This window comes from Equus caballus, chromosome 2 (genome assembly GCF_041296265.1).
Source record: "Equus caballus isolate H_3958 breed thoroughbred chromosome 2, TB-T2T, whole genome shotgun sequence".
Taxonomy (NCBI): Eukaryota; Metazoa; Chordata; class Mammalia; order Perissodactyla; family Equidae; genus Equus; species Equus caballus.
In genome coordinates this window covers 38,461,626-38,479,150 of record NC_091685.1, presented here as the reverse complement: position 1 = coordinate 38,479,150, position 17,525 = coordinate 38,461,626, and the positions used below count along the sequence as shown (strand labels likewise).

Below are 17,525 nucleotides of genomic sequence, written 5' to 3'. Positions count from 1 at the left end.
GATGATTTTGATGTGAAAGTCAAAAGGTATCTTAATATAATACCCGGATGCATATGACAAGCCTAGACGTAATAAGGATAAAAGGAGCAGAACATATTTAAACGTCAACGCAAGGCTGGAATGAATGGCAGGCCAAAGCAAAGAATGGAGAGGAGAAGGTGCTAAGAGAACCAGAAGAACGATTATTTGGGTTTTAAAGCTTATACCAAATCAAACAATGAAGAGCAGAAGATTCTAGCAGAATCCAGAAGAAATATCATTTGGCTTTTAATGGTTGTGTCAGGAGCAAGAAGATGAAAAAAGAAGAAGATATCTGTCTCTTGGGTCTACTGAGTAATGCCAACAGATGCCAGAGAAAACGCAGCTTTGCTCCATCTCTTTGGGCTTCCGTTTTCTCTGTCAAGGAACAAGGAGAGCCTGTAGAGGTTAGAACTAAATTGGACGTCCTGGTCAAGGCTCCTTGAGCCGAAAGGACCCACTCAAGCTGGCTAAGAACAGATGGTTACAGGAAGGCTTCAATGATGTCACAGAACTGAATGAGTAGAAAACAAGCACAGCTAGATCTCAGGAGGACGAGAAAGATTCTCACAAAAACCACTGCCCCCTCCAGGTCTCAGGGGGGAAAGTGCCTTGCTCAGTGCTTTCCACCTGTTGGACCCAACTCTCCTAAAAAACAAACATTTTTACAACACCCTTTTTCTTATCATGAAATGAACATCATAGATTATATAACCTGCATAAACACTTCATTCAAAATAAAATTAATGTAACACTCCACATGAAATATAAAAGAGGATTACAAGGAAAGTAATTTATCTAAGACAAAAAGTAAGATACCGTTTAATATATAAAGATTCAGACAGAGGAAAAAATAATGAAGCGGCCATGTATTTGCACCTGTATATAGAATCAGGTGACAACTTCAAAGATAAACTGATAAAGCCAGATGGTACTGACGACATGATTTTCCAAAAGGGTGAGCCTTCTGGTTATCTACCGCAGTATGACAAAGCAAAAGTCAGCAGCCTCAAGCAGTCATTTTCTGACGCTCATGGATCCAATGGGTCAGGAATTCAGGAGCAAGGCAAGAATGGTTCTTCCCTGCTCTGTGATTGTCTCCAGGGCCTCGGTTGGGAGGACTTCAATGGCTGGTCCTGGAACACCTGTAGCCAAAGGAATCTCTTCCCAGAGGACTATACTTCCCTCACTTCTGTGGTGCCGGGAGATGGAAGACTGGGCTGCCCACATGTGGCGATCTTGCATGGCCTTCTCAGGGTGTTCAGACTTCCTACTTGAGGCTCAGGGCTCCAAGGACAAGTGTCCCAGCAGAAATTGCATAACCTTTTACGACTTAGCCTTGAAAGTCACCCAGCGTCACTTTTGGCAGATTGTCAGTCAAAGCAGTCATAGGGGGTGGGGGCAGAAGGTGGAGAGGGGGTGACTACAGGATCTCATCTCTTAATGGAAGGACTGTCAAATTTACGGCCAGGTTAGAAACGACCACGGTGACTGGCTCTTAGCAAATTTCCAACAAAACAAACTGTGGCCTGCCTTTGAATTATGCAGTAATTGCATTCCTGGAAAATTCGGCATGTTAAAACCTTGGAAACAGTGTTATGTCTGTATGTAATATGGAGTCAGATTCTAGGCTTGACCTTTATCCACAGTGTCCAGCAGGACCTTTGAAAGTCGTACAGGACACAGGATGCTTCCTGTTGTATACAACACTCTTGCACATTACAGGATGCTTTGTACCCTTGGCGTGTAATCACTAAACGCCAGCACTGCCAGTATGGTCAGTACTCTCTCTCCTACAGACTGGCTCCCTCTGCTTACTCAGTGCATTGCTTGTAGACCAAAACGGCATTCTCAACCCTGAATCCACAAGCATTTCAGCTTATCTGTCTCATTCAGCTGGGTTCTGATGATGACGATGATGATAATGACAGTGATGATGATGTTGATATTGGTGATGATGATGATAATGACGATGACAATGACGGCCCCTGCTAACATTACTGAGCGCTTCCATTTTGCCAGGACCACATTATGTTGTGCACCATCTTACTGTACACTGACAAGAACCCAAAGGCAAGTATAATTGTCTTTGCTTTTCAGATGAAGAAACTTCGGCTTAGAAAACTTAAATAACCTTTACAAGATCACAAAGCTAGAAATTGGGGAACCACGACGTTTCATTTTTCTCCCAGGCCTCCAGACAGCTTCAGATGACATTGTGACTCCACTTAATCAGCTTTGGCTGAGGGGAAAGAGTGATATCCTGTATATAATTGGGAGCAGTTCCCTCAGAAGAGGGCTGTGGGCAGGCAGGCACGATGCTCAGCAGGTCTGCTACAATGTCAGGAGGAAATTGAAGTTCAAAATAGATACGGAAATTGTCAAAGAACATTAGCTTGCTCTCCTGGACCAGATAAATGACCTCCCAGACTCCGCGAGAAGATGGCAGAATCACTACCCATAATCTTTGGGAATCCTGGAGAATAAGGCAAATGTAGTCCTAATATTGAACAAAAGGAAGAAGGTGGAGCCTTTAAACTTTAGCCTGATGCAAAATTCTAGATCATGAGAAGAGAAAGGAAGCCATGGTGGTCAATTCATTGTTCCCGAGCTCAGGAGGTATCTGCATGTGTTTTCCACACCATTACGTGTGCCAGGTCTCCCAGCCCTGACCACCCTCTTGGCCTCCACTGGTCCAGATTTCCAGAAATGCACTCAGGATATTCTCCATGTGACTCACGGAAACACACAGTTACACGCCATTGGGAGAGGTTTAAAGATGTGCGATTCAACTAAGATGTAAAGCCTTAGAAATGTTTTATGCATCTGCGTATCTACTAATGAGTTGCCTTCATTTAGCAAGAAAGTAGTTTATAATGTTTTATATGACCTCTATTTTGTATGATCTTTAAAAATGGAAAAAATAAAATTGCACCATGGACTGCAAAAAGACAAGAAAGAAAAATAGCTTGCCGTTCCTTAATTCAATTGCAGCCAACTGGATTTCTCCCTTCTTAGCTTTTATAAAAAAACAAAATAAATTTGTAATATAAATCATTTTTGGCACATAACATATCCTGCTTTAACATTGCATATCTGTTTTATAAAAGAGTGTTTATAAAAGCCTTTGAGTGCTTCTTGGAAATATAACAACATTTTTAGAAAGAACTGTTATTGAGATGGTATTCTCTGAATTAAAAAAAAAGCCTGAATACAACATATTTTATGCCTGTATAATATATTTTATATAAAAATGTGGTCATATTGGTGGGAGGAAATGCAAAAGATGGACAGATGTAAAGAAAATTCATACTCCTGTTTCTTTTGGGCCATTAATTCTATGGCAAACCATGTCTCTAATGCTTAACATTTTCCTTGAATAGTATTTCCACAGCATATATGAACATCTGATTCATACAAGGGTCTCTAATGGTGTCCTTAGCCATATGTCATAGTCATTTGGACCTTTTCAGGGCCCAAGACCCAGAGACGAGACAAATACTTGTAAAGATGCCAACCTTAGTTTCTGAGGTTTCCTGCCCTGGGGAACCTACTGTCATTACTTAAGAAATATCCACACAGGAGGATGTTCTGAGAAGTTGAGTATCGCTCCAAGGAGCATCGGATTCTTACGGATGCGGAAGGACCCCTTTAGCTCATCTGGTTTATCAACTTTCCTCCCTCAGAGCTGTCTGCAAACTGCCCTGTGCAAGAGAGTGGGTTTTCTCAGTACTCTCCTACACTATTCTTCCTCTAGATCCATGATGTCCAACAGAACTTTCTGCTATGGTGGAAATATTCCACATCTGTGTTGTCCAATCTAGTAGCCACTAACCTCATGTAGCTATTGAGTATTGGAGACGTGGCTAATGTGACCAAAGAACTGACTTTTTAATTTTAATTAATTGAAATTGAAATAGCTTTATATGGTGAGTGGCTACCATATTGACCCATTGACAAGCAGTTCTAGAGATTTTGTGCAAAAAAGACAAACGAACCCAACGGTGAATATAATCAGAGTTTGGTCTGAGTTGAATCAAACTTCTAGGATTACTTGGAAAGTTGCCTTTTACAAGAAACTAATAACACTTGAAATAAACCTACCATTTATGGGGCATCATCTAAGGAGCCAGGCAAGCTGTGAGCTAAGAGCTTTAGCAGTAGTATTTTCTTTTATTATTTTATTTAACCCTCATAACACTCTTACGAGGTCAGTATTATTATCCCCCCTCACCTTTTTTATTTGCAGATGGAAAAAACGTGGCTTAGAAAGTTTAAGCCCACCGCTTGTTCTTGGCAGAGGGAGGCCTTGAACCCGCGTCCAACCCCAGTGCCTGCGTGCGGTGTTTCACGTTCTTAAACAGCTTCTCAGAATTCACACTTCATTCTAACGAGAAATCTGAGAGACCCTACTGACTGGATAAAACCAAGCTTTTTACTGGAAAGTTCTATTTCCACATGAGACTCTTATAAGATTATAAACTGTGCCATGGAAGGTGATTCTAAGACACCGAATTTGTAAGTTTCTGAATTGTCTATCGGCTCCTGGGTGGCCCTATTTTTCCAGTACAAAAGTTGTAAAAATGATTCCTGACCTCTTGAGGTCCTAGCAAACATGGCATTTGCATTTTTATATAGTCACACGGCAGTCTAGCTTAGTGCTAGATCACCGATTGTGGTCTCAAAGACGCACAATGCGTAACCTCAGCCGAGTTAGTCATCCTTGGAACCTCAGTTTTGTCATCAGTAAAATGCGTGTAATAATAGTTCCCACTTATGAGTCCCTTTCTGTGGATCCATCTGAGAATGCATTTGAAGTATTTGGCACAATGTCCAGTATAAAGTAAGTGCTCAATAAATGCTAAAAGCTACTCTTATTATTACTCTATATCCACTGCAGCTCATTTCTTACCTGATTTTTACTAGTAGGAAAAAGAGATCATGGTAATTAAAAAGCATATGAATCAAAGCCAATGAGATGTCTGTTGTCGAATGATTTTTTTCTCTCTCCTGAAATGCAAATGCAATCAAATGAGCCCTGAATTGCTGGTTTGTACACAATAGAAACTCTGAGAAGGTGCTATTTCCCCTTGTAATTAACAAAATGGACAAAGAAGAGGGCCTCTCTCTGAGTTTTTTTGCCAGCATGACCCAAATTCTTGGCTGTTTAATACTCACCTCCGGCTCACAACTGTCCACGTGGCTGTAATACGTGAAAAGTGGTAGATTAGAAAGAACCTGAGGCAGAATCAAAACGCCTGGGTCCGGGTCCCCACTCTGCTGTCTCACAAATTACTAGAGTCCTCAGCTGATCCATCTGTGAGACGAAGAACTTAAACTCCAGGAATTCTCACACATCACCTGGTTATAGTGCTGCTTGCCCGTGTCCAGGGCACCAGTCTTGACTCAGAAACTTCTTTATCAACAGCCATTTAATTACATCTGGTGAGTTAGGTTAATACTAGTAACTATAATAGATAATCCTCCAAATCTCACTGGCTTAGCATGGCAAGAATTTCTTTCTCATGCACGTAAAGTCTGAACAGGTGCTCCTGAGCATCAAGCAGCTTTCCTCCAAGAGGTAACTCGGGGATGCAGCTCCTCCTGCCTTGTGACCCTGCAGTCGTCAATACTCAGACCATGGCTGCTGGCTGAGGGGAAGGGTCTGGAGGATGTCTTCTGGGGGGCTTAGATGGGCCAGGCATGGGAGTGGCACATATCACTTCCACTCACACTCCACTGGTAGAACTTGGGTTCACCGGCACATCTAACTGCAAGGGGCACTGGGAACCGTAGTCTGGCCGGGCACCCAGGAGGGAGAGGAAATGAGTGTCTTTGTCACAGCCTCTTGTCAGTAGTAGACGATTGGTGCTGACACACCGGGTGTCTCTTATTAAGGTCAAAAGCAACGAGACTTGAAGTTTTGGGTAGTTTGGTGGCTGTAAGCATATGTGTGTCACATGTGTCTATGGGGGGATGGGGATATAACATTTCTATTAAACTTTTTGAAATATTGAAAATAGTTGGTGGATTGTTTCCTCCTTCCTATAGATCCTTAGGTTTGAGCCTCTTGCCAAATCACATGGAAGCTCCATCCCCTGTTGCTAGTATCTGGTACCAAGGACACAAAGAGCTTACTCCACCCGACGTTCTGGGTTCTAGGGACCTGGATTGGAAGTCTTGAGCTCCCCCTAGAGGCCAGCACATCCCTTGCACTTCTGATATTCTGACATTCTGGCATTCTCTTTGAGTTGGGTGCTACATAGCACCTTATCCCAGTTGATACAGGGCCGGGATACAATGGTCTCTTCGCTGCATGATCTAAAGCATTTCTCTCTGGCTTAGAGATGCTGCAGGGCATCCTTGACTCTCGTGTGCTTCTGCCAGATGTTCTTCATTGTTGTTGCTTGATGTTTTTCTCTTTGATTAAAATTCTAGGAAAACAATGGGTATTTTAAAATAAAAAACAATTCAATATACTAATTTCTCAAGATTCATATCAATTGCAAAGAAAAAGCTAGTTAACAAGACGATGATATCACATGTAAATGTGATCTCCATTTTTAGGGTAAAGAACTTTTATAAAAGATAAAGGGAAAAGAATGAAGCTTCTTTCATATTTGGGATATTTGTTTTTTTCCTATAATTTTAACAGCATTGCTAGATTTTGGAGGGCTATGTGTACCTAGGAAGCGGCATGAAATAGTGAAATGAGATCCAGGTGTGTGGTCACACCAGCGTTCTGTAAGACTTTCTGCTTGTCAGGGTCTCAGTGTTCTCACTTGTGAGATAACAACAGCACTTGGTTGCTAAATTGTGCATTGACTCTTTTGAAGATTAAATAAAGTAAATTAAAAAGCATATCACAAAAGTGCCTGGCACATGGTAGTTGTTTACTACAGGATTCTTCCTCACTCTGCTTAAATGATTGGTGCGATTGCAAAGCCATAGCAGGCTGATTCCATGCCTTCAAAGGTCCTGCAATGCGATAGAGACCCGGAGGCGGGACTCCCAGTCCTGATGGGCAGCATTCTTATTAACATAAATGCAGGACCGGTTGCCCAACTTACCTGCTTTTAAAATTAGAGGTCAGAAAGCCTTCACTGCGGGTCCTTTATATGCGGAGCCTTTCCTTGCTTGCTCTGCCAAAGTAGAAAATAAATCAAAGACACGGTACCTGACCCTCAGGAGCTTGGAAAGCACACCCAGGTGAAGAGCGCTTGAGAAAATTCCCCAGTAATTTACAAACAGCTTGAAGATCTGAGCAGGGTGTGGGGGTGATGGTCCACGTGGGTGGTGCATGGAGAGCAGAGTAAAAGGCAAGTTGGGATAAACCTCCCTGGACCAAAAGAAATTAGTGCCAGACTTGGAAGGAGATGGATGTGAGTTAATGAAGCCAAAAGAAAACAATTAAAAAATCGCTTAGGCTACCTTGCAGCAAAGCAGTGTGGCAATAAGTATCAAGAGGCTTTAAAATGTGCATACCCCACACTCTTGGAGTCCCCCTCTGGAATTCTATCACGTCGGAGGAATTCTCAAAATGGAAGAAGCGCCAGCGCTGGTGGGATTATAAAGTGGTGCAGCCACTTTGGAAAATAGCTGAGCAGTTCCTCAAAATGTTGAATGTCTTGTTACCATGTAAACCAGCAATTCCGCTTGCAGGTGTACAGCGAAGAGAATTGAGAACATATTTCCACACCAAAACTTGTGTACCAATGTTCATAGCAGCATTATTCATAATAGTCCAAAAGTGGAAACACACAACTGTTTCCATCGGTTCATGAACGGATAAATAATGTGTGGTAATATCTATACAATGGAATGTTACTTGATCATAAAAAGGAATGAGGTCCTATTACATGGACGAACCTTGAAAACATTGTGCTAAGTAGAAGAAGCCAGCCACAAAAGGCCACATATTGTATGATTCCATTCATATGAAATGCCCAGGATAGGCAAATCCGTAGGGACAGAAAGTAGATTAGCGGCTGCCAGGGGATGGAGGAGGGGTGTATGGGGAGTTCCTGCTAATGTGTAAGGGGTTTTTTTTGGTAAAAAATGATAAAAATGTTCTAAAATCTTGTAGTGACGATGGTTGTACAACTCTATGAAAATACTAAAAACCTCTGAATTGTGCATTTTAACAGGGTGAATTTTATAGTACGTGAATTGTATCTCAATAAAGTGTTCTTTAGTTAAAGATTTTTAAATTTTTATTATTTTTTCTTTTTAAGTACATAATATTTATTTATTGTTATTTCTTTATCACTTCTACTTAAAAAATACAAAAGCTTTTATGCGCAAAGATGAAATAGTGACATTTTTTCTAAGAGTGACAAACTGGAAGCCATGTAGATGTCAACCACAAGTGAAGGAAGACAATGATGTGGCCACCATGTGGGCTCTTAGGCATCCACTTAAACGATCGTTTACTCAAATGACAAGAGTGCTTTCTGGCTTTAAAGCTGGATCCAGGCCCCTTCCCCTTTACAACGACCTCGTCTCTTTCTGAGCATCTCTCCACTGCCTCACGTGGACTCAGGACAGCTTCTCGGGTTTCTCGCCACGCTGCCTGAGACTGTCTCTTGAATGGGCACACCTCTGCTGTCATCACTATTCCATGCTTGGGAGAAAAGATGTCTATGTAATATTGTCCTAAAAAATAACACAGAACCTCCCCTTTCATTTCCCAGGATACGGTGGTGTGTTAGTCTGCTGGGGCCACCGTCACGGAGCACCTCAGACAGGGGGGCTTAAACGACAGAAATGTCTTGCCTCACAGTTCTGGAGGCTGCAGGTCCCAGATCGAGGTGTGGGCAGGGCTGGTTTCCTCTGGACCTCTCTCCTTGGCCTGTGGATGGCTGTCTCCTCCCCGTGTCTTCACATGGTCTTCCTTCTGTGCGTGGCTGTGTCCTCATCTCCTCTTCTCATAAGGCCAGCAGTCATGTTGGATCAGGGCCACCCTAATGGCCTCCAGTTACCTTAATCACCTCTTTAAAGGCCTTTTCTCCAAACAGTCACCTTCTGAGGTACTGGGGGTTAAGACTTCAACATACGAATTTTGAGGGGTGCACAATTCAGCCCATAACAAGTGGAGAGAAAATTCCCACTTTTTAAAGATAATTTCATAAGGGAAATGAGGAAAAAGCCCTAGACAGATGATAATTTGCCCCTCCTGCCCTGGGCCAGACCAATCCGAGTGCTTTTCGGCTCCAGCTCCTGGCTGATGTGGTTTTATCTGGGGGAAGAGGGGTGGAGAACCTGCAGGACTCTCTGAAGCCTCTGGGACTTCCTGCAACTGGGAGCAAAGACCCAACGAATGCCCAGACCCCAAGAGAGAACGGAGGATTTCCCTTCTCTTCCCAGTGCAAGGTCTGCCACCCACGCCTTCCCGCTCTGCACTGGTATTGGTCTCATCAAAAGACTACTGAGAAGAGATACTCTCCCCTCCCAAGACGACTGAGAAGAGATACTCTCCCCTCCCGGCAAGGGCACGGCTGCCCTCAGGACATTCCCCCAAGTGTAGGTTACTTCACGCATGGGACGAAAACAGACCAGAGAAATACCTGTTTAGCCTCATCCAGCACCCATTCAGGTACGTGTCATCAAAGGTTCCTCTATTTGGGGCTAGTCCTACCCACTGTCATATTTTATGATGAGTAAATATTAACACAAGAAAGTTTCATTGAAATAATGTGAAGGAAACAAAAGAAGCAATCACATATAAACAACAAAACTAAACTGACCTAGGGGCTGGCCTGGTGGTGCAGCAATTAAGTTCATGCACTCCACTTCGGCGGCCTGGGGTTCACCAGTTCAGATCCGGGGTGTGGACCTACACACTGCTCATCAAGCCATGCTGTGGCCAGTGTCCTACATATAAAATAAAGGAAGATGGGCACAGATGTTAGCTCAGGGCTAATCTTCCCCCCAAAAAACAATAATAAAATAACCTATAGGGGAAAATGTCTGAATTAAAAACACCAGGAGCCAGCCCCACAGACGAGTGGTTAAGTTCACATGCTCCACTTCAGTGGTCCAGGGTTCACCAGTTGGGATTCTGGTTGCAGACCTACAAACTGCTCATCAAGCTGTGCAGTGGCAGTGTCCCACATAGAAGAACTAGAATGACTTATACCCAGCATATACAACCATGTACTGGAGCTTTGGGGAAAAAAAATAATAAAAGAGGAAAGATTGGCAGCAGATGTTAGCTCAGGGCCAATCTTCCTCGCAAAAAAATAAAAGAAAGTTGGAGTGATTATATCAAAATAAATAAAAACACCAGAGGTTGTCAGAAAATATCTTTTTCCATTTTGCAATGTTTTCCTCACCGAGCAAGTTCTGGATGGGAACCTTTTCTTACTCTCACTTTCAGCGGGGAGGGATGTGAACATGTTTGAAGGGAGTGGGAGACCTTTAGCATCTCACTTGCTGATCTTAAGGAGTTGGTCTTTTTCCTAAAGTGAAAACTGGGGTCGGTAGAGAAGAAACGTGGAGGAGGAAAATGTCGATGCGTCTCTGGAGTGTTCTGCACTGAAGGGCCAGTGCCGTGAACATGGTGGTTAATGGCTGAGGAGCGAGCAAGGCCCAGAGAGCGCCTGAGTACCAACTGCTTAGGAAACTAATTGCAAAGAGCCCTGACCTTTTGCTTTAAATCATTTCCTAGTTCCTGAAAGTGATTTCAGGTATTCGCCAATCTTCAGCCTCTTTCATTTCCAAATCCATTTGGAGAGAGCAGTTTGCAGAAACTTTTCTCTGAACATCTTTAATTTAACGATGCCCTGTCCCTGGCAGTGACCGAGGATACTCTGTTATAAGGCAATATAAATCACCCAGGAGAGTGCCTGAGCAAATGACTAGGGACTGGATTGGCGTCATCAATATAATAAAATAATTCAAGCAGATGATCCATTCAACGATCATTTATTAAATACCTACTAAGTGTGAGGCCGTGGGGATGTGCAGATGAATACGACATCCCACGCTCCGTACCACCATTCTGGGAGTTCATGACGGATGAAGCCGGAATCGTGGGGGACCACGAGTGGTTCAGGGCCTGTAAGAGCATCAGTGACGAGGCCAGAGAAATCTGGGTGGGAATCTGGCTGTTCCACACACAAGCTGTGTGACCCTCGGCTATGGGAATAAATTGTGTCTCAAACAATTCTTTATCCAACTTATAAAGTCAGACACTGAGCTCATTAATGTTCAGCCTGCCTTCTTTTCTAACATGCGAAGTTAAGACCATCCCTTTCTCTCTTTAGCAGCCTCCGAATTTTTTTAAATCGTATTTTTAACAGCTTTATTGAGATGTAACTCACATACCAGATGATGCACCCATTTAAAGAGCACAATTCAGCGGTGTTCAGTCTATTCACAGAGTCGTGCAGCCATCACCACGATCAATATGGAACCTGCCTTCTAGGGTCATTTTGAGGATTAAATGAGATAATGTAATCAAAGCGTTCGACTCAGTGAGGGACACACTGCGGACGTTTTTCTGCCGGTGGTTATTTTTTTTGCTGCTGCGATTGGTGGCAGGGCTCGTACCACGGAAAGCGGAAAGGGGTGGGGTGATGGAGCCAACTTCAAGGGGAACGGAGCACAGGGGACCCACCGTCTGGGTATCCTTACCAGATGGGAGTGACAGACTGTCCTTCTTCACAGCGAGTAGATTATCTTCCAGCCTCAGTATCAAGCCAACTGAAATGAGCTGACAGGAGCCATTTGGGACTGATTTGGGCGGATTAAATTCAAAACTGCGTATCATTAGGCCTGGCCATCACACACCGACATGCTAACAAACAAGCAACAACACACTTCTGAGATGAACAATCGTTCAGCTAAATTTAGCTCTGCTGAGCCCCTACGGCTGGAGCCGGCGAGAGGCCAGACGTCCCTCTGGATGTTTCTCATTTGCTAAAGCACTACAGCTGGCCCGCAGAGGGTGCCCGGCCAAGCACAGCAGTCGTATTTCATACCCAACGGGCTGCCCCGTTGGGGTACTGCAGTCCTGATGGGGAAAGGATGGAGGATCTGGACCCTTCTAACTTCAGGAGGGCCACGGCATTATTTTTAGAGTGTTTGCGTCTGAATGACCAGTACAAACACAGCTCTTGGTTTGTCACGCCGCCGGGAAGGGGAACAATGCCTAATCAAGGCTGACCATTTTCTTTTGAACGGCAAACGAGCTCTCGAGGCTGTCACTTCTGTGAGCACCCACAAAGCTGAGGACTTCAAGATTTTGATTACTTTTGGGTTGGATGAAATCTTTGGCTGGGATTTCATAGATTCTCTTGGAATTTCAGATTAATGGTTCTCTCTCTCTTCCTGGCACTCAATTGCTGAACTGTGTGCTCTCCGATCAAAAAAAAATTTAACTAAGGCAAAAACGCTCCTTATTTTCAGTAAATCATGCTGTTGTTTTTACTTCGACATAGCAACCGATCATCTGCTTTAAGGGACAAGGACATTCAAAGATGACACCTGGACTCTAGTCTTCAGCAAAATAGCAATTTTAAATCATTTTGGTTTTCCATGCCGTCACCCCAAAAGCCTTCTGGGAGGCTGGTTCACAAGGTGTCATTTTCTTTGTATTGTTACTGCCAACTCTCTGAGCACACAAAACTAGGGAATCTGAAATTCAAAAAGGAAACTAAAGAGTTTATGTTGACTTTTTCTTTCGTGGCAGTGGATTACAACCGTAAGTTGGGGTTCTTTAGACCAAATGAGGGTGATTTTGCCCGCAGGGGACCTTTGCCTAGAGGCATTTTGGTTGTCACAGCCAACCAAAAATGGGTGGTGGGGGGGGTTACTGGTGTCTAGTGAGTAGAGGCTGGGGATGCAGCTAAACCTGGTACAATGCACCAGACAGCAACCCCTCCCCCAGCAAGGAAGGCTCTGGACCCAAATGTCAACAGTGCTTAGGCTGAGACTGAATCGTATGTCTACTGGAGATGAGACTGATGGAGATTTGGGCCAGTGGCCATGATTGTCAGCTTGCCGTCCTTTGTCTCTGAGCCTCACCCCATGAGACTCAGTCCCACAGACAGGCAGTATGGCCCAGCATTCAGAGCCCAGGCTTCGGCTCTGAGACCCTGAACCTGTGTCGAAGGAGAGCAGGGACAAAAGGCACAGATCCTAGCCATCTCCATGCACAAATTATATCAGCACAAAAAGGCAATGAGGACTGGAAAGACAGCGGAAACTTCTGGACCAGCACAGCTCCCTGATGCTTGGGACCTCCCACGCCCTTGGGACGCCTCTGTGTGGTTAGTCAGGGGTGCCCATGCTGCTCTGTGGGCACAAACAAGGCACCATCCCCCAGGCAGATGCAGTCCCCACAGGATGCACAGGACAGAGGCAGGCCACTGTGGGATTTTGGCCCCACCCTCCACTGCTGCCAGGTGGCCCTGCTCCATTTCTCTTTCTGCCCCTCGTGGGTATGCAGGAAGGGGTGATGACAGTCTGCCCAGGATGAGACATCTGCCGGGCCCGAGGAGTAACAGGGCTTCAGCAGCTCCCCGAGATCCCTACTGCTGCTGCAAGGACCTGTTTCATCAACATCCAGACACTTGGCCACCCTGTAAGGCTGTCATTCTGTGATGTGGAGGTCCACATCATTTGGGCCTATTGTCTACATCTGAGATCTCGAAACTCCTTCTGGGCCAAACTGTGCCATCTCTTTTTATCCACACCTATACCAGAGGTTATGGAATCTCCTTTTATTGGAGCCAGCTTTGCAGGATTCAGGAATACTCCGTTTCTGGATGGGGGAGGGGGTGGGGTACCACGGGTTCACACTTCCTGAGTTCGCCTGCCCACTCTACAATGACCAAGGAGGTGAAGGGGTGATGTACAGCAAGCTTTTTCATTGTTGAAACTTCTCTGGGCCTTCACTGTTTCATCTAGAAAGTGGGGATGACATTGATACCCCCTCATGAGGTGGGTGCGTAAGTTAAGTGAAATCATAGATGTCAGATGCTTAGCCCAAGTCCTGGCTAAGTGAAGGAGGATACAAAGGACATTGCACTGGGTCCCACCACACCTTTCTCGTCTTGTTCACTGCCCCAGCAACCTCAGGCCGAGTGGCCTTGTTGTCCCCCTCATTTGGCAGGTCCAGAAAGCGGTGCCCAGACAGGTCACATGTCTAGAAAGTGAAGGAACAGGGCTAGAACCAAGGTCTCTGGTTCCTTCCACACTCGGGCCTCTACTACACAGCTCTGCTGCCCCTTCAAAGGTGTGAACACCATAGGACCCAGCAATTCCCTTCTGGTATATGTCCAAAAGAATTGAAATCAGGATCTCAAAGAGACATCTGCACCCCACGTTCACTGCAGCATCATTCACAAGGGCCGAGATACAGGAGCAACCCAAGTGCCCATGGATGGATGAGTGGGTAAGGAAAATGTGATGTATACACACACAATGGAATATTATTCAGCCCTAAAAAAGAAGAAAATCCTGCTGTTTGAGACTCCATGAATGAACCTGGACATTATGCTAAGTGAAGTAAGCCAATCCTAGAAGGACAATCCTGCATGATTTCACTCATATGAAGTATCTAAAATAGTCAAACCTGTAGAAGCAGAGAATACAACAGTGGCTGCCAGGGGCTGGGGAGAGGGGCAAATGGGGAGTTTTGTCCAACGGGTATAACGTTTCAGTTATGCAACGTGAGTTCTAGAGGTCTGCTGAACAACATGGCGCCCAGAGTTAACAACATGGTATTGCGCACGTCAAAATTTAAGAGGGTAGATCTCATGTTAAGTGTTCTTACCATGAAAAACAAAACAAAACGAAAAAACCAAAGGGACACAGGAAACGCTGGGAGGCTTTGGTTCTGTCTCTGACCTTGACTGTGGTGATGACATCACGGGTGTTTGCATATGTCCAAACTCATCAAATTGTACACATTAAATCTGTGCAGTTCTGTGTACATCAGTTATACCTCAATAAAGCTGTTTTTAAAGAAAGCACTTAGGTGGCCTCCCCATCCGCTGGCTTCAAGGGCCCTGGAAGCCCCGGCCGCCCTTACCCTCCTCCACCATCTTCAGCTGGTCCTGAAAAGCCCATGTTGTACCTTTGGATGATGGCACTGAAGGCAGCTCTTAAATGCACATCCTATTTGGAAGACAGCAGGTTTAGAAGAGTAACAATCCAAGTTGCTAATAAAGGGAGTTAGCACTCATTCCTTCACCAACTAATTCTGCATATCTCCCGTGAGCCGGCCAGTGTGCCGCCCCCTTCCCGTGCTTCAGCTCCTCGAGCACCGAATCCTTCCCATGCCTGGGGAAGGGGTATTGCTATTCTTCTCATTTTACAGATGAGGAAAGAGAGGCTCAGAGAGGGACATGATCACAACCACAAATGGCTAGAGGGAGGAAAGGATTGAAGTAGACTTGGGGAGAAACTTTGAATTCCTGGCAAGAGTCAGAAAATAGAAGAGCTTGCTTTCCACCATACCTATCTTTTAAAAGTCATCCAACGTTTTGAAAGTGTGGTATAATGCTTGCTTTTGTTAGTCATCTCTTCCTATCCTCCCTGCCTCCCAGGGATGCCAGACCTCCTTACGTGGAGATAACGTTTGGGGTTCTTACATAAAGCAGCTGCAAGGAAGTCACGGAACCGTGTGCACAAATCATCTGCCTAATTTGACTCGGCCCTATTTTCTGACCTGTTGCTGCATGAAGTATCATCTTAATGATGCTTTCCAGAAAGTGCTGCCTGAGGCCACGTTTTCCTTTGGCCAAAAAACTCAGATTCTCCCTGAAGATATGTCATACTCCTACATTTAAAATTTATTTTAAATAGTACAGAAGGAAATGAATCCAAAGATTGTAAACAGTCCAACCAAGAGGAGAATTAAACAGATACATAGATAATACCTCAGTTTGTAGCTGCCAGTTGTGAAAAATGGTTAACAAACGGAAAAAACGTGAAAACCCCTGTAGGAAGCAGGAGGGTGAACTCAGAGACGTTATCTGAAGTGTTCTTGTGGGGGGTCCCAGCCAATGGAAAAAGAACTTCCATGAGAATTACCTTCAGCATGTGTGGTCACCATTTCTCAAGGGGGGAAAGAAAAGAAACCCTGAAAAAAATTATATATTTATTCAAATAAATATTTCCTGAGGGCCCACTCCCTGCAGGCTGGGACTATCGCAGTGAACAAAATAGCCTAAACTAAGTTCCTTCTCTCGTGGGGCTTGTATTTGGGTGGGGGGACGAGGGAAAGGAAGACTAGAAATTAAAGTATACTATTTCTGGGGTGATTAGAGCTAAGAAGGAAAACAAAATATCAACCCATAAGTCTGTGTCTAAATGCAGACCAGGTACAGCTGAGGCACAAGGCTGTCTTGAACTTTGACCTGTGGCTGGTTCACATTTTCCCAGCCTCCACTGTCTCTGATTCCCAGAGCTGGCCTCCTTTGGCATCTCAGCATCACACAGACTTTCCGTACCAGAGCTGCCCAGTGTAGAACACAGGCCCTTTCTCTTGATCTCCCAAAACAAACACACAAACCAACCTCACAAACAAAGGAACAAAACAAAACCCAGGACCACTGCATACAAGGCATCTGCGTCTATTTTGTGATGAGTTGAAAGTGACAATGGAAATTAGATGACAACGGCGTCTGGTTAACAACCCAAATTGGACATCAGATGGTCAAAAGTCCTTCAGTCAACACACCCGTGGGCCTCACTCAAATCACCCCCGCCCCCCGCCACTATAAGCACATCCTGCGTTTCTGTTTTCTGTTTGGTTCTCTTTTGTTTGAAGTCATTTCTCCTCTTGGGCTCTCCCAGAAACTCGGCGCCTTTCACCCATCTTTGAGCGCAGACTCGCCTCTCTCCTCTCAGCACCTGCACACGCTTGAAGCATCATTAAGGCGCTCTGCTCACCTACGGGGTTCTGGGCGGGCCCTGCCCTTCCCCACGGGGACAAAGTAAATTTCCCTGCATTTATCTTTCCCCCAGGCTCTGGGAGGAGGAGGAGGAGAGAACGGAGAGATTTATTGTAACATCCACCAAAAATGATGCTCCCTCATTTAGACCATAAGAGCAGCTACACTGGGTTTGGGTTTAATGGACTCCTTCACACGAGGAGCCATCGGGCTGAAGCCGGGAGAGGAATCTGTGTGTAGCGAACACTCCTGCACTGTGCACTCAGAAATTTGTGAAGAGGGTAGATCCCACGGAAAGCGTCCTTCCCACAATAAAAACAAGCAAACAAACAAACAAATGAAAGAATTTGCCGGCTCTGTGAAGCAGTTTGTAAAGGATTGTCCGGGCTGTTGCTAGGGGCAACCTTGTTTACCTTCGTGTCAGTTTCAGATGGAGAAGGGGAAGGCGTGTCTAATGTCACTCTGGAGAGAACGGGAGAAACGTGTAATTATGCAGGTTTCAAACTAGCTGGGGTGCGGAGCCCCACGGGCTCATCTTGCAGTGGGCGGACGTAGGTCACCCGTGGTCACAAACCACATAGCTCCACGGGGCCCAGGAAA

The 17,525-nt window shown here is 44.8% G+C and overlaps 1 protein-coding gene and 1 long non-coding RNA gene across 4 annotated transcripts in view; one reads left to right on the top strand and one right to left on the bottom strand.

Annotated features, from left to right (window-relative positions):
* The window catches only part of KAZN (kazrin, periplakin interacting protein), a 1,019,918-nt gene that overhangs the window by 279,390 nt on the left and 723,003 nt on the right, over positions 1-17,525 (top strand). The window lies entirely within an intron of this gene.
* Positions 1-17,525, bottom strand: part of LOC138921040 (uncharacterized) — a 37,605-nt gene that overhangs the window by 19,656 nt on the left and 424 nt on the right. Inside the window, exons 2-5 of one of the 2 annotated variants that reach the window (XR_011433208.1) lie at positions 9,765-9,891; positions 7,089-7,160; positions 5,197-6,452; positions 730-2,518 (exon numbers count right to left, since the gene is read on the bottom strand). This is a non-coding gene — a long non-coding RNA (uncharacterized lncRNA). Of the gene's footprint in view, positions 1-729; positions 2,519-5,196; positions 6,453-7,088; positions 7,161-9,764; positions 9,892-17,525 lie in introns of those variants that run through there. The other variant, XR_011433207.1, reaches the window with a different exon arrangement.